At 35.4% G+C, this 17,832-nt stretch overlaps 1 non-coding gene across 1 annotated transcript; it reads left to right on the top strand.

Annotated features, from left to right (window-relative positions):
• Positions 1–417: 417 nt before the first annotated feature.
• Positions 418–521, top strand: LOC112731722 (small nucleolar RNA R71). The gene has a single exon (XR_003167487.1). It is a non-coding gene; the product is annotated as a small nucleolar RNA R71 (small nucleolar RNA).
• The last annotated feature ends 17,311 nt before the right edge of the window (positions 522–17,832 follow it).

Genomic DNA, 17,832 nt, shown 5'->3' with positions numbered 1-17,832 from the left:
CTCCAGCCTGGGTTGTAAGTGTTGGAATGTGGATCATATGATTGCCTTTGTTGGTTTCCCACATAGTTGGCCTCTTCCCAATCACCTCCTTCAATGCTTACTTCCTCTTGATCCTGTGTGTGTATTGCAGCCACTTGCTTTGTTTCTAATTGCCTGGTAAGCTCTGCTAGTTGCTTGGCAAACACCTTGTTTTGTGCTAGAATTGTATCAACATGGTTCAGCTCCATGACTCCCTTAGTGTTGTGCCTCTCTGATGCATAGTAGTACTCATTCTCAGCCACTGTCTCAATCACTTCAATGGCTTCTTCCACAGTCTTTTTCCTGTTCAATGAACCTCCTGATGAATGGTCTACAGCCTTCCTTGATTCATAAGAGAGTCCATCATAGAAAATATGCAATTGCACCCAATCATGGAACATGTCTGGTGGGCATTTCCTTGTCAAGTCCTTGAATCTCTCCCATGCCTCGTAGAGAGTTTCACCATCTTGTTGTCTAAAAGTTTGAACCTCAGATCGAAGCCTATTGACCTTTTGTGGGGGGTAGAAACGTGCCAGAAACTTGCTTTCCACCTCATCCCATGTTGTTAGACTCCCCCTTGGGAATGATTCCAGCCACTTAGCTGCTTTGTCCCTAAGTGAAAATGGGAACAAAAGCAGTTTATAGGCATCTTCCTGAACTCCATTGGACTTCACAGTGTCACAAATTCTCAGGAATTTTGTGAGATGTTGGTTTGGGTCTTCATTAGCACTTCCTCCAAAAGAACAATGATTCTCCACAAGTGATATTAGCTGTGGTTTGAGCTCAAAATTGTTGGCCTGAATTGGTGGTTTCTGGATGCTACTACCACAATTCCCAGAGGTTGGGTTTATGTATGAACTAAGAACCCTCCTCTCAGGAATGGCATGGTTTCCATCAGCTCTCTCATGGTTGTGAACTTCTCTATCCATGTTGAGATCTAAAGCTTCCTCAAAATTGTCCTCAGATTCTCCTTCAGATTCCTCTTCTCCCACTACTCTCTTCCCTCTTGCTTCCCTTCTCAGTCTATGAAGGGTCCTCTCTGGTTCGGTATATGGAGGAGTTGATGTCTCTCCTCTCCTACCTGTCATACAAGAACACAGCACAGGCACAAACAAGTGAAATACTCTTGGTTAATGGAAGAGTATGGTTAGAGCAATTGAGGAATTAATTCAAACAGTTAGTGAGTCAGTGAGTTAGTTGCTTGAATTTAAAGGCATAAAGAAAGAAAGCATGTAACTGAGTGCAGAAATTAAAATTCAACAAGTAACTTGAACAGAATTAACAAAGCAAGAGAAAATTGCTCAATCTAGTTAACTTCCAATTTGAGAATTGTCAATCGAAAACCAATCCCCGGCAACGGCGCCATAAACTTGATGCGCATAAACTAGTTATGCTACGATTTAGGAAATTGCACGATTGGCAAAATTCCTTCCGGCAAGTGCACCGGTTATCGTCAAGTAAAAACTCACAATAGAGTGAGGTCGAATCCCACAAGGATTGGTTGAGTGAGCAATTCGGATTAGAAGTGTGTTCTAGTTGAGCGGAATCAAGATTGAGATGAGAATTGCGGAATGTAAAATTGGCGGGAAAAGTAAATGACAAGAAATTGAAATGACGGAATCTTAAATTGCATGAATTAAAGAGCAGAAACTAAATTGCTGAAATTAAAAGGGAATGGGGTGATTGCATGAATTGAGTTGCAGAATGTAAAGAGAAATTGGAAATCAGAAATGGGGAATTCATTGGGTGTTAGGAGATATTGAGATCTCCGAATCAAAACATGTATATCTCTTCCTCAACCAATGCGTTCATTAAATTTTGCTTGGCAATCTTATATGATTGGATCCCAATCCCTTGGCTCACCAATTCTCTCTAAAAACAAACAAATTCCCAATCCCTTGGTTTAAATGTTCATAAGAAGAGATGATGCTCGATCACTGATTATACCACACAGTTTCATGAACCACAATTTGGTAGGATTACATGTCACAATATCCATCCAAACCCCAATCCAATTCACTGTGAGAAAGCTTCTCTAGCATGAATCCTCCATTCCTTTCCCAAGGTTCCGAAGGATTCCAAGTATGGGTAGTTTCTTTCCCAAGACAACTACTCAATGGAATTAGATCGAGAAGCTTTCTAACAAAATTCAAGAGAAAAGATTGAAGAAGAAGATAAACTATTATTGATTCATTGAATTACAATAGAGCTCCCTAACCCAATGAAAGGGGGTTTAGTGAGTCATAGCTCTGAATTCAATTACAAAGAAAAATGAAAACTAGCTAAAAGTGAAGGTAAAAGTCCTTTCTAACTTAAATTCTATCCTATTTATACACTTTCTATATTGAGCTTCTGTTGTATTTCTTGGGCTTTGAGGCCTCTCCATGCTTTCCTTTTGCCTTGGGTTTATGATCCATAATCTTGATGAGGCTGTTGATCCAAATTCTGTAACATTCATTGAGCCAACTTAGTGATAATCAAATAATGACACATGACTCAATAAATTGAGATTTCAAACTCATCAATCCTTCAGGCCCAATCCCATAAACCATGATATTCAATTGGGTTTCATACCAGAGTAAGTTTAAGTTATTGTTTGTGCTCAAAGACTAACTTAAACCGCAATATTATTGGCCCAGAAACCTTTTCCAAGAGTGGCGTTTAAGTTGCAGTTTAAGCTTAAACTGCAGCTTAAACGCCAGATACTTCCAGTGAGGCCTTTTGTAGAAGCACGTTTAAGCTTCAGTTTAAGGTTAAACTGAAGCTTAAACGTGGAAATGGAAGAAGGCAGCCCTGGAGAGTAATGTAGTCGAACACGTTTAAGCTCCAGTTTGAGGTCAAACTGAAGCTTAAACGTGGATATAGGAAGGGCAGCCCTGGAGGTCAAACACGTTTAACCTCCAGTTTAAGGTTAAACTGGAGGTTAAACGTGGGAATGGAAGGAGGCATCCTGGAGGTCGAACACGTTTAACCTCCAGTTTAAGGTTAAACTGGAGGTTAAACGTGGAAGCTTAGAAGGGTAGCCCTGGAGGTGTCGAACACGTTTAAGCTCCAGTTTGAGGTCAAACTGAAGCTTAAACGTGGAAATGGAGAGAGCAACCCTGGAGGAGAAAACTTGGTCGAACAAGCTCCAGTTTGAGGTCAAACTGGAGCTTAAACGTGGAAATGGCTCCCTGGTGCTTTCCCCATTCTGGCGTTTAACCTCCAGTTTGAGGTCAAACTGGAGGTTAAACGTGGAACTCCTTCCTGGGTGGCATTATCATTCTGGCGTTTAACCTCCAGTTTAAGGTTAAACTGGAGGTTAAACGTGGAAATGCTTCTTTGGTGAGTCTTTCATTCTGGCGTTTAACCTCCAGTTTAAGGTTAAACTGGAGGTTAAACTTCAATTCCAGCATTTCTTAGCCTTCCTGATTCTGGTGTTTAAACTCCAGTTTAGGCTTAAACTGGAACTTAAACTCCACATGTGATATTCAAGCTTCCTTTATTGTTTTTGTTGCTTCCTTGCTTAGCCTCTTCTTCCCTGAAATCATCCAAACAATTGCATCAAAGTCTTGCAAAATTTCATGAGAATTCTTCCATTCATAGCATTCAAGTAATATAACTAAAACTCATGGAATTTGCATTAAAATCATACTGTTTGGATGGTTCATTGCTTTGTTATTCATTTAACCATTTTTGGTTACTTTAAGCTCAAGAAAATGCATAAAACAACTAAAACTAACAGAAAAATGCTAGTGAAACTAGCCTACGATGCCTTGGCATCAAATACCACAGACAAGGTTTAGACTTTTCGGATCTCAAGAATACTGCCAATTGATTCTAGCCTATACCACGAAGACTCTGATCTCATGGAATGGAAGGCTCGGTTGTCAGGCGAGGCAAGCATGCGTCATGAACCAGGAGGCTAAGAGATATGCACTAAAGCTATTGCAAGTAGAACGGAAGTGGTTGTCAGGCACGCGTTCATAGGTGAGAATGATGATGAGTGTCACGGATCATCACATTCGTCAGGTTGAAGAACGAGTGTATATCTTAGAGAAGAAATAGGCTTGAGTTGAATAGAAAAACAATAGTACTTTGCATTAATTCATGAAGAACAGTAGAGCTCCACACCTTAATCTATTGTGTGTAGAAACTCCACCGTTGAAAATACAAAAGTAATGAAGGTCCACGCATGGCCGAATGGCCAGCCCCCATAAAGGTCTAATATAGCATAAGACTAATCAAAGATGGATTAAAAGATTCAAAATACAATAGCAAAAGGTCCTATTTATAGAGAACTAGTAACCTAGGGTTTACAGAAATGAGTAAATGATGCAGAAATCCACTTCCGGGCCCACTTGGTGTGTGCTTGGGCTGAGCATTGAAGCTTTCACATGTAGAGACTTTTCTTGGAGTTAAACCGCAGCTTTTGTGCCAGTTTGGGCGTTTAACTCCAGCTTTTATGCCAGTTCTGGCGTTTTGACGCCAGAATTTCTATGCTGACTTGGAACACCGGTTTGTGCCATGAAATCTCAGGCAAAGTATGGACTATTATATATTGCTGGAAAGCCCAAGATGTCTACTTTCCAACGCAATTAAGAGCACGCCAATTGAGCTTTTGTAGCTCTAGAAAATACACTTCAAGTGCAGGGAGGTCAGAATCCAACAGCATCTGCAGTCCTTTTTCAGCCTCTGAATCAGATTTTTGCTCAGGTCTCTCAATTTCAACCAGAAAATACCTGAAATCATAGAAAAACACACAAACTCATAGTAAAGTCTAGAAATGTGATTTTTATTTAAAAACTAATAAAAACATAATAAAAACTAACTAAAATATAAGAAAAACATACTAAAAACAATGCCAAAAAGCATATAAATTATCCGCTCATCATGTTCCCATTATGAAATTATTATGCAAGGAACAATGATCTCTATGCAAAAGAAAATTACAGCTAAAGGTATTCATGGTGGTTTTAAAACTATTGTTAATGATTGTACACGTGCCGATAAAGCCTGGTTTGAAGGTCATTCTAACATCACATTTGAGATTTGAATTTATCTAACTATTTTATAAACATGGATAAAAAATAATTGAAATAAATGTTTATCAATAATTAAGTAATTTAAATTTTCTATAATTTTTGTTATGTTTATATTTATTAACAAATACTTTCGAGAATTCCATTTCTCATAAACCCTACATTTAGTACTATGTTGACTATTTTAAGGTAGGAATAAATAAAAATATACAATAGTTTAAGTTTTTCATGTAAAAAATTTAATGATAAAAATATCAGACATATATAATTGATTTCATAATACTTATAATTTACAAAATTTAACATTAATTACTCAATTCTCTTACCTTTTAAAACACAATATTTAATCTAAATACACCTCAATACACATAATTATTAGTAAATTCAAACTATTATCATATATATACAATTATATAGAATATGTAAGCGTTTATACCTTATAAACTTTCCTTTTTTTTTGTTTTTTATTGCTAATTAATGGTTATGATTATAATACATTGCCACTAGATTTTTTTTATTGCCTAACAATCAATAAAGAAAAAGATAAGACAAAAAGGAAAAATACTGAAATTATTGTTTGCCTATTTCATAATACTTAAAATGGCTAAATATTAAACAACACTGTTGAGAATATCTAAGATTTATTTGTTATATTTTCTTCAGCTATAGAGATGTTGGTTGATAATGTTGATAATGAGGTGATATTGATGACAAATTAACAATATCCTCAAGCAGTCCGGTACCAATATCCTCAATCGAGCCAACGTCATTAACACAACTATCACTGTCAGTTCTAACATTAACACTAGTGATAGTGTTATTGGCATGCTTTCTTTCCCTTGCACTTGCACCTGCATCTGAAAGTACAGATTTTTTTACACTGCTTCCTTTACAAAGGTTGGGACTAACGGTGGAGTTATTGTAGAAGTTGAAAGATCTTGATGGAGGAAGGAAGATTGGTGGCAAATTGTGAGCATGCAAACCCACATAGGTGGTTAGTACATGGGTGGGATCATCCATGTACCGCTCCACTCTCTTCTTCGCATTGCAACCAATTGCACTGCAACGATAGTAGCTCTTGCATAAGAAGACACAATAGTATTGTTAGAGGTAAAGCTATTCATGTGTCTTTATTTAATATTTTAAATAACACCGCAGATTTTGCTGCGGTAGAATGGTAGTTAGATCATCACCTTGGGAAAGGGCTCTTTTTGAGTGATTTTTTGCCATACTTGTGCCATTTATAACCATCTTCGAGGTTTTCAGACTCGCTCTCTGTCAAGTAAGTAATTTTTGAAAGATTATTTTTATTCCTTTTGTTGTTCATGCTCATGGTATCAGCAACCGATGCTATCGTCGATGCTCGAAGTTTCAACCTAAGAAAACAGAGGGCAAAAAAGAAAATATTAGTACAAAGACCCCATATTCTAAGTTTTTATTTCTCACTCATCATGCTATGTATGATGAACCCTTTCCTGGCCTTCTCTCTTTCTGTAACTACTTTTTTTTCTCATTTTTCTCTTTTATTATTTGATATTTTTCAAAAAATATTTGTTACAACAATAAATAAAAGTAGTAAAAATTTTCAAATGGAAGACTAAATCATAACAGCGAAAAGTATACCATTAGAAAGAGTAAACAAGGAAAATAATAGTTATTTAATTGTATTATTTGTTTTTTTCATTACTATTACTATTATTTGTTTTCTTCTTACCTAGTTATAATATTATCTTCTTCATCATCTGTTTCATCGCCTCTCAGATTTCCATTTCCACTAACAATTGATTCTGCTGAATGTTTAAGCCCTCCAACTCTCTTGTTGGTGATGTTATTGTTAGAAACGGTCACCTCAGGATTGGATGGGATTGTGGAAAGGACTGGATTTTGTGACTGTGCAACTACTTCAGAAGATTCTAGAATAACTACGTATGGAGACAGAGAAGGAAGAGGATGCTTTAATTCGATGCCATGACTAAGTGTATACAATTTTGAAAATTTACAAAATATAGATATAAGATACATATATAAATCCAATATAATTATACATAGTGTTCCCATTATAAAATGATTATGCAAAGAACAATTATCTCTATCCAAAAGAAAATTCCAGCTATAGATATTTATGGCGGTTTTAAAATTATTGTTAATGGTTGTACACATGCTGACTAAGCCTGGTTTGACGGTCATTCTGACATCACATTTGAGATTGGAATTTATCTGACTATTTTATAAACATGGATTAAAATTAATTGAAATAATTGACTATAAATAATTAAGTAATTTAAAATTTCTATAATTTTATTTAAGTTTATATTTATTAACAAATACTTTCATGAATTCCATTTCTCGGAAACACTACATTCAATACTATGTTGACTATTTTAAAGTAGGAATAAATAAAAATATACAATAGTTTAAGTTTTTCACGCAAAAAAATTAATGATAAAAATATGAGGCATATATAATTTATTTCATAATACTTATAATTTACAAAATTTAACATTAATTGCTGCTATTAAATATCATCAATTTTGTTACCTTTTAAAACACAATATTTAATCTAAAGATTTAACCTTTTTCAAATATAAATACACCTAAATATACATAATTATGATAATTAAATAGTAAATTCAAACTATTATCATATATATATATACAATTTTTTTTAATATGTAAGTGTTTATACCTTATAAAATTTCTTTTTTATCTTTCTTATTTCTAATTAATGGCTATGATTATAATACATTGCCATTATATTTTTTTATTACCTAATAATCAATAAAGAAAAAGATAAGAAAAAAAGGAAAAATACTGAAATTATTGTTTGCATATTTCAAAATACTCAAGATGGCTAAAATATTAAACAAGATTGTTGAGAATATCTAAGAAGATTTATTATACTTTCTTCGGCTATAGAGATGTTGGTTGATGATGTTGATAATGAGGTGCTATTGATGACAAATTAACAATATCCTCAAGCAGTCCGGTACCAATATCCTCATTTGAGCCAATGTCATTAACACAACTATCACTGTCAGTTCTAACATTAACACTAGTAATAATGTTATTGGCATGCTTTCTTTTCCTTGCACCTGCACTTGCATCTGAAAGTACAAGTTTTTGTACACCGCTTCCTCTGCTAAATTTGGGGCTAACGGTGGAGCTATTGTAGAGGTTGAAAGATCTTGATAGAGGGGTGAGGATTGGTGGCAAATCGTGAGCGTGCAAACCCACATAGGTGGTTAGGACATGGGTGGGATCATCCACGTACCGCTCCATTCTCTTCTTTGCATTACAACCAATTGCAGTGCAACGATAGTAGCTTCTACAAAAGAAGGCATACTAGTATGGTTAGAGGTAAAGTTATTCATGTGTCTTTATTTAATATTTTAAATAACACCGCAGATTTTGCTGCGGTAGTATGGTAGTTAGATCATTACCTTAGGAAAGGGCTCTTTTTGAATGATTTTTTGTCGTACTTGCGCCATTTATAACCATCTTCGAGGTTTTTAGACTCGCTCTCTGTCAAGTAAGTAATTTTCGAAAGATTATTTTTATTCCTTTTGTTGTTCATGCTCATGGTATTAGCAACCGATGCCATCGTCAATGCTCGAAGTTTCAACCTAAGAAAACAGAGAGCAAAAAAGAAAATATTAGTACAAAGACTCCCATATTCTAAGGTTTTTTATTTCTCACTCATCATGCTATGTATGATGAACCCTTTCCTGGCCTTCTCTCTTTCTATAACTAATTTTTTTCTTTTTTATTATTTGATATTTTTTAAAAAAATATCTATTACAACAATAAATAAAAGTGGTGGAAATTTTCAAATGGAAGACTAAATCATAACAGCTAAAAGTATACCATTATAAAGAGTAAACAAGGAAAATAATAGTAATTTAATTGTATTATTTATTTATTTCAGTACTATTACTATTATTTTTTTTCTTCTTACCTAGTTATAATATTATCTTCTTCATAATCTGGTTCATCGCCTATCAAATTTCCATTTCCACCAACATTTGATTCTGCTGAACATTTAGACCCTGCAACTCTTTTGTTGGTGATGTTGTTGTTAGAAATGACCACTTCAGGATTGGATGGGATTATAGAAAGGACTAGATTTTGCGACTGTGCAACTACTTCAGATTATTCTAGAATAACTACGTATGGAGACAGAGAAGGAAAAGGATGCTTTATTGACATTTCGGTTGATGGGGCATCTTCTTCAGCTATGTTTAACCACTTATATAAGGAAGGACCGAAGTCTCCAACGTTTACCAAGCCAGACAGTGACTTTTCAAAGAAGGTATCATTGAAAAAACTGAAATCTTGGGTGATGGACTGATGGTGGTGGGTATAGACAATAAAGATGGTGGTGGCAGTGGTGATAGTGGAGAAAGTAATGATGTATTATGTTCTTCCATTGAATTATTTTATTATTGATACTGATTCGACTATCCTATGATTCTATTCTTGGACATACTATTACATTTCCAACACTGTGTCAACTCTCCCTTTATTTTTTTGTTTTTCTCGGATCGGTGCCTCTTAGTTATAATTTTGTTATACTACTTAAGAAAAAAAAAACAGAGAGAGGGGAGCTACTAAAGCAAATATACATGAAAGGGATACTCTAGAAATTACAATTTTTATTCTTTTACAATTTTTTTTGTTGTTATTGTAATAACAGTGATGATGTATGTTCCTAGGTTATCAAAAACTGAAATATGATATGTTGTTATTAATATTTTTAATTATTAATTTGATATGTTGATCTGCGAATTGAGTCTGCCGATACATATCTCAAATTCGCATTTTGATCCTATTTATCTGCAAATTGGATAATATCCAAAAATTTCAAATTAGATGCAGATAAATACTGCATATCTGCGGATCAGATCCAATCCATGAATACTCCTAAGCAGGTTACAAGAAGCACATTGACTGTAAAACACACTCGTCCCTTTGGTTTTGTTCAGTGTAGCATCTATTATTTTATTTAATGATTCATTCTTATATTTTTTTAAGGATTGAAAATTTTTTTCATAAAATAATATTGTTAATCAAATTTAAAATTTCAGAAAAAGAAATAGATAGTATCTAGATGGAAAAAGAATGAGGAATAAAAATATTTTCTACATAGAAGAGACATAATTTTTTTCTTTAATTAATTTGATACTTTTTAGTGCTATTCCACCACGTATTTGAACATACCCCATGAATATAATTACATATACAATGAAAATATTTTTGTCTTTAGATTGATTTATACATCCAGTTAAAGACATTTCTTTTGAAGTATTTATTATTACATATTTGCGTTATTCAATTAAAGTTTCACAATCTATTCATACTGTAACACCCTAATTACGCTAAGCCTTACCTCATGCCGTAAAGTAAAGGTTAATCAAAGGTTACAATAATCCTAAGGCTTATATATATATAAGAAATAATAATTCTAGAATCCTGATGAAGAAATAAGCTCAAAAACAGACTTACAAAGCGCAAACGTTCATACGAAGCTACACAAAATGAGGCACAAGATATAGATACGAGATATCAAGGCATATATAGATATATAAGTAGAATAGTCATAAAGAACTAGCCGCATCCCCGGAGTTTAAACTGGCTAGTATGTACAGAAATACAGAATTTTGAAAGTTAAAACATTATATCTCTCTCAAAGTAAGCCTCTAAGGTAATGTAATTACAAAAGTTAGAGAACTAATCAAAATAACCAAAAGACTCCAAAATAGGATACAGGTCCTCTGCTCTGTCACCATCAAGCAACTTACCGAGGTGGGTTGCGACCTGCATCTGAAAAATAACAATAGAGTATAGAATGAGAACCGAAGGTTCTCAGTATGGTAACAGTGCCCAGTAATGTAAGATATAAGACTCCGAGATGCTAGAGACAATCCTAGAACCACATATCCATACAAGATTCAACTTAAAGCATAACTAAAATTAAAACCATAACTTTAAAACCATAATAAAATGAGGTATTCTATATTAAGGGATTTCTAAACTAACAGATACACCGCTGTCCCCCAGCCTTCACCAGCCTAACCGCCATGCGATCCCACCACCACCGCCTTCTGATCCTTCTCAATCCCAGTAGAAAATACGAGTAATAACAATGCAAGTAAAGCACAAGTATAGCATGTATATCAAGAAATTCAAGAAGCAATTAATCATGTTATACAATTAGGCAAACAATTCAAGTCGGCAAAGCAGATAGAAGATGCACATGATGAATGCCTGTCATATTTGGCTGTGATATCACATTGTCGGTTCAACTGCCAACCCGATACATCTCCATGGAGATGTCGCCTTTCGATCTCAGAATGGGAACCCCTGAGATATCGTGCCCGGAATACAGTCCAGGATATAGTGCTTGCACACTCTTGTGATTCCGAAAGAATGTGAGTGGGATACTCTTGCCACGGAATTCACATCCCAATGTAAGTGGGACTAACCACAGCCCTTACGCCGCCACCATGTCCTCGACAGGCGAAATTAACCTACCGTCCATGCCAGGCGCATAGCATCTCAATAATCTCAGTATAAAATAGTAATTCAATGGTTTTCAGAAATCATTTTTAGTATTTAGTCCACTCCGAGTCCTAGACTCGTCTCAAGCATCATCAAATCCATAACTCCACAATTTCATCATACCAATCATCTTTACAGTACTCTACCACTTCACTGAACTAATCCACCCTCAGCACTCCAGAATCCTAAGGCTCCGTCTTCTAAACTTTTTACCTGAATTACCTAGTTAACTTACTTATGATATTCTCTATGTTTTAAAGTCTAAAAACAAGTTAAAGAATCTTATATAAGTGTTACAGAAGTTTACAAGCTTGCCGGGAAGATAAAATAGTTAGAAACAAGGTTTTCATTGAAAAACAGGCCAGTGTGCGTACGCATAGGGTTGTGTGTACGCACTCCTAGAAGAATTTTCACAAAGTCTGCGTACGCACAGAAGATAAAAGTTTTCATTTTAAATGCACGCATAGATACATGCGAATGCCATCAATAGAATGCACTTTCCAGCGTGTGCGTGCGCACCAAAGTGTGCAATCACTCTCAACAGTAGGTATCTCCCTGTGTGTGTGTGCGCACCAGTGTGTGCATACGCACGTTTTTAAAAATTTACAGGGTGTGCATGCGCATAGGACTGTGCATACGCACAAGTCAAAATATAGCTACTGTTCAGATCGTGCGCACAACAGTGTGCGTACGCACACAAACTAGAAATTACAAATTTTGCAACATCAAAGAATTCAGATTTTTTATATCAACTTCTGACGATCATATCTTTTTGTACAAAATCCGATTTCTACGAAATCTATACCATTTTAAAGCTCTATAAATTATCTTTAATTTAATACAAAAATTATTCAATTTCAAAATCCATAGCTCAAGATATGATCCGTCAAAGTTCACCAAAAATCTATTTTTACCAAAAATCTCTAAACCTCAATTTTACCAAACTCTCAATCCAAAATTACATATTCAAAATATTCCTAATGTACCTAAATCATATTCATACACCTTTTATTCATTCCATAACTTAGCAACACATAAAAATCACCCATTCCATACACCAAATTCTACTTTTAAACTCAAATCTCAACAATTTGCATCACCAAATATCATTCCACCATCTTCTATCAACATCAACAAACCTCATCCTTCATTAACAATCCTCAAAATCATCATTATCCAAATCCCACATCATACATCAACATTATGATCCACCATAATCATCAAAATCATCAAAATCATCATACATCACAATTATCAACAATCAATTTCAATCCTATCCTATGGTCCACTAGCCTATGTGTCCAGAAATATTACATATTACATAGAGAAAACTGAAACCATACCTTGGCCCATTCCCGATATGTGCAAAATACCAAAATTGAGTCCAAACCAAGCTTCCAACCAAATCAAATCACCAATCCTAATCCAAATGCTTCCAAATATCCAAGGCAACTCCAACAAGCTCCAATATTCAAACTAACATAATATATTTCATAAAAATCAAAATCTAATTTTTACAATATATCAATTTACAAGGGTGCGTGAGAAACCTTACCTTATTCACTGAAATTTGGGATAGAACCTAACAATCTCTCACTAATAGTTAGTACGTAACAACCAAAACATAAAATTTCACTCAACAACTAAACCCAAAAATTTGAATCTCTTAGGGCAGAGAAAAGGAGAGAAATTTTTGAAATCTTACCTATAAAGGTTAGATAGAACTAAGGGACTCAGTGAGAGTTTCACGTAGCCACTGATGACACGTGAATCGGAGCACTGTAGCTGGAGTTGTGGCCACCGGAAGTTGTATGTGAATAGTGCTTTTCTCTCATCTCCCCTCTTCTCACTTGCAGCTGCTATGGCTGTGTTTGATGATAAATGAGGCTGAATGGCCTTCATTGATGAACTTATATACCGAACTTGGATCCGGTCCAACCCGTTACCGTTTTTGACCTGTTTGACCCAACTTTGGGCCAAACCTTTTAAATTAGCGTCCGGTTTTCAAATTTAATTATTTTCCTAAGTTTTTCTATAGTTTTTACTGCTTTTACACAGTACCGGACAAATTTAAGCCGATACTGCTGGTTAATTTACCGGTAAATGTTTTTACACAATTTTCCGAAGAAAATTACATTTTCAACTCAGAAAAATCTACTGAGTCTAAAAATCATATTTAAATTTTATAATTAATATTCTAAATTTTTGATCCTATTTTGGGCAATTAAATTATTATTATTCTACGTTAATTAATCAGTTAGTTATTTTTCGATTCTTACATTCTCCCCACCAAATAAGAAATTTTGTCCCAAAATTTGGTTAACCCATCATCTTGATGAAATATTCCCTTAACTTAAAGCTATCTCTTATTATTCACCTTTCCATACCTCCACGTTAACTCAATTTCCTATTTACATCCTTTATTCCTATTTATAATGCCATATCTTAACCGAATTCAAACTTATGTTGTACTCATCCTTCTTACTCTTAGCTCCCTTCAGTCAACCTCAATACTACATCAACATTTCAATTCATTGTTCTTCAAGTCTATCTTGTAACACCAATAATTTATCCATTACTATCTATACACAAATCCAATTACGCCTGTAATCATCTCCAAAACCTACCCCGAAGCAATTCAATCTTACAGCCACAATTAAACTTAGTTTCTTAGAAATCCTTACTTACCTTAACCCACTAAACTCTTCAAGTATTCAAGCCAAAGATACGTCTATTCACTATTCTACTACCTCTATTCACAATTATCATGTACTATTGTAAAACCTAGGCTTACTACCTCTAATCCAATTATTCAGTCAAGTCATACATCATTATTGGATTACAAAACCTAGGCTTACTTCTGAACTTCCTCAACTTGACCTAAATAGGGTTTACACTCATCCTAAAATGAAGTCATAACTCAAGGCCTTATAGCATCTTTATGCCTAACTCAAGATCATATTAAATCCTCAATCTCAATAATTGTATTACCTAGGACCTCAATAACAACAACAACAACAACTAGAATACCTACTCCTGTTATTCATCCTTAAGAGCAACACTACAACTCGACATACCAAACAACCCATGAATTTTCAATCATCATAACTAAAATCAATGCCACTCAATCACACTCATAACACACTCAACCATTCCAACTCCTAAGATATTCTATTCTCTATTTTCTTTACTCATTTGACAAAATCCCAAGGTCCACAATACCATCATACCGTTTATTCCGCATCTAATTATCCAATTCATTGAAAATTTCATCAATGTATACAATTTAACCTCCCTTAGACATACTAAACAACTAATGAATTTCTACTTATCATAACTAAAATCAAATGTTAAACTCAGCCAAAAATTCAAGCCTAAATTTAGTCTCACTTATTTTTCTCCTTTTCTACTTACTTCTGCCTTCAATAATTCACCATGTACCAAATGTTATATTAACCACCCTATAATCTACATATAAAAACCAAAGTCAAGCACGGAAATCCCTGGATGATAGCTTAACGTAAAATCGTAGTCCTTTAGTAATTACATCCATCTCCATGGAGGTAGTTCCTCCTTGCTCCACATCTTTAACACAAAGCATAAACACAACAGGCTCCTGATCGTTAGTCAGAGATTTCACTTCATGTGGCCTCTACTATCGAGATGCATAAACAACTACATCCTGATGTTACATTAGAACGCACTCCAAGATTTTTCTATGAAACGTACCAGTAGATCCTTAATGGTCTATGGGGTTCAAGTAATTCAAACACTAGTGCCGTAGTTAATCTTTCTTTTATGTTTTGAAGAATTTCTCCCATAATCTGACATTTACACCAATGGGCACCTTTGTGTGTCGACTCAGTCATCGGTAACGTCATTTGCAAAAGTGAAGTTTTACAACTCCTCGTAAGGTCGCAGGCTCACAAATTTTGTCCATCATGTTTATAATTCGCGTCCTAAGGAAATAACATATTGAGGGTTGCATCTAAGGATTGCATGTGATCTCAAAATAAGCTCAAGTTATCTGAAGGGATACCAAGCTCAAAAGAAAGCAATCAATTTCAAACAGTATCCATAAGAAATTGAAAAGATGCATTGTGTTGTAATCAGACAAGATTGTAGAAAATAAGAAAATGCACCAGAAAGAGAATTAGAGTGCACCTCAAGAAAGGAATTCCAAACTAAGAGTCTTTGGAAGAAACAATAAGTCAAATTGAATTAAATATGTTTGTACTGGTTTTAAGAGGATTACAAGCCCTTTAATAAAGGTGGTTCAACCTAACAGTGCACGTTCAGGATTACATCAAGGAGTACAAGATTTGCATGAGGATATGTGAAAACAAAGAACAGGATTGGGCAAAGTTCAATTTCTTCACCAAGAGGGATTCTGGAATAAAGAACTCCAATGCAATTTACAAGGGAAAAATAGGTCGGTTCACAAGGATGTATTGATGCTCTCAATTGTACAAAACCTCACACCATCGTTAAGATCATCGTACTTCCGCATCGTTACTCTGACTCGTTGGTCTTTAAGAATTGGGTTATTTGCTCACGTCAACAAAAAATGTCCCTAAGTTCTATTAGCTCTAGCGGCAATACTTTATGCGGCACAAGTGAGTTTGGTCCTAAATTTTTGATACTAAGTTTGACACCTTTATTCTCAAACCTTTCTCTCCGTCACAAGCTATGTGTAACGTCGTGTTCCAATATCACACAATGTAGTTAAAACTTTATAACCAATTATACACCTACCTCTTTTCTCAGGCTCCCACATAGGGCATTCATAGCAAATACATGACCTTACTGTTGGTTCTGACTCGCATCCTGGTTTTTTCCACGATGGCGATCCTTGGCAATGTGTCCAAATAGTCCACGAGTATAGCATCGACCATTTCCTTTCACCCGGTGAAACTGGACATTGTTGTTTCTTCGAAAGTTTCTTTGACCATGAGGATGCTAAGTGGCATGTCCGTCCCTTTTAAAGATCTGGCATCTTGCTGGAAAATACTTTTCATGACCTCTGCTACTGGTACCCCCATGAGTAACTCTCCTCAAAGTCGTCTTCTTAATGCAATCTTCCACATCTCTTGCCTCATTCTCCAATTCTGAGAATCTCCTAATCTCCAATGGACCCACAATACACATGATATCTTCCCTCACTCCTACTTGGTATTTGATGCATTTCGAGCCCTCACAAGACTCATGGGCACCCTGACCTATTCTCGAGAACCTATAGAATTCCTCAAACTTGTTGGTGTATTCAGCTACATTCATGGACCCATGTTTCAGCTGTAAGAGCTCCAACTCTATTGCCTCCCTTATTGACTCATGAAGGTACTTCTTGTAGAAATCTGCTTGGAAAATGCCTATGTAATTTCCATATTCTGTTGGTGTATGGTGCGCGAAATTGACCTCTGCACAGATGAACCGGCAAGTGCACCGGGCCATCAAAGTAATACCTCAGGTGAGTGAGGGTCGAATCCCACGAGGATTGTCGGTTAAGCAAGCAATGGCTATCTTGCAAATCTTAGTCAGGCGGATAGAAAAGATAGTGGTTGTGAAAAACGCATAAAAATAGAATAAGGAAAGAATTACTGAATTGGTGTGAAAATAGTGATAAAAATCGGTTAAGGCTTCGGAGATGCTTCTTCTTTCTGAATCAACTTTTCTTACTGTCTACTCCAACAAAGGATGAATCATTCCATGGCAAACTGTAAGTGATTAATGCCAGAGCTAGTGGTCATTAATCTCCTTTGCTTCAGATCACACGCCGATACTAATGTTCATCCAATCTGAGCGAGGGTGAAGCTCTAGCAGTTCAATCCTTGGTGATCCTACACAAAACACCACAGACAAGGTCGGATCTTTCAGATCAGAGAATAAAGCTTTATGATTCTAGTCTATACCACAAATACCCTAATCGCACCGTACCTCGGCCGAACAGATGTTCCCATGTCCCCAACGAAGTCGTGGATTAGCCGTCTAAGAGATGTATAATCAAGCTTGTGATTCAATGCTATCCCGCTAGGGACTCGCAAGAACCCATGTAGAAAATGGGTCATACGCTCGTTCCACCCGGTTCCATTAGTTTGAAGAATGAATATACATCTTAGAATGGAATCAAACATAAATTGAAATAGAAATAGTAATATTATTAATCCATGAGAATCAACAGAGCTCCTAACCTTAACCTAGGAGGTTTAGTTGCTCATGCTTTACAGTAAGAACCAGA

This window comes from Arachis hypogaea, chromosome 12 (genome assembly GCF_003086295.3).
Source record: "Arachis hypogaea cultivar Tifrunner chromosome 12, arahy.Tifrunner.gnm2.J5K5, whole genome shotgun sequence".
NCBI classification, from domain to species: Eukaryota; Viridiplantae; Streptophyta; class Magnoliopsida; order Fabales; family Fabaceae; genus Arachis; species Arachis hypogaea.
The sequence above is the reverse complement of the archived record's forward strand: the minus strand, read 5'-3'. Positions and strand labels throughout refer to the sequence as shown.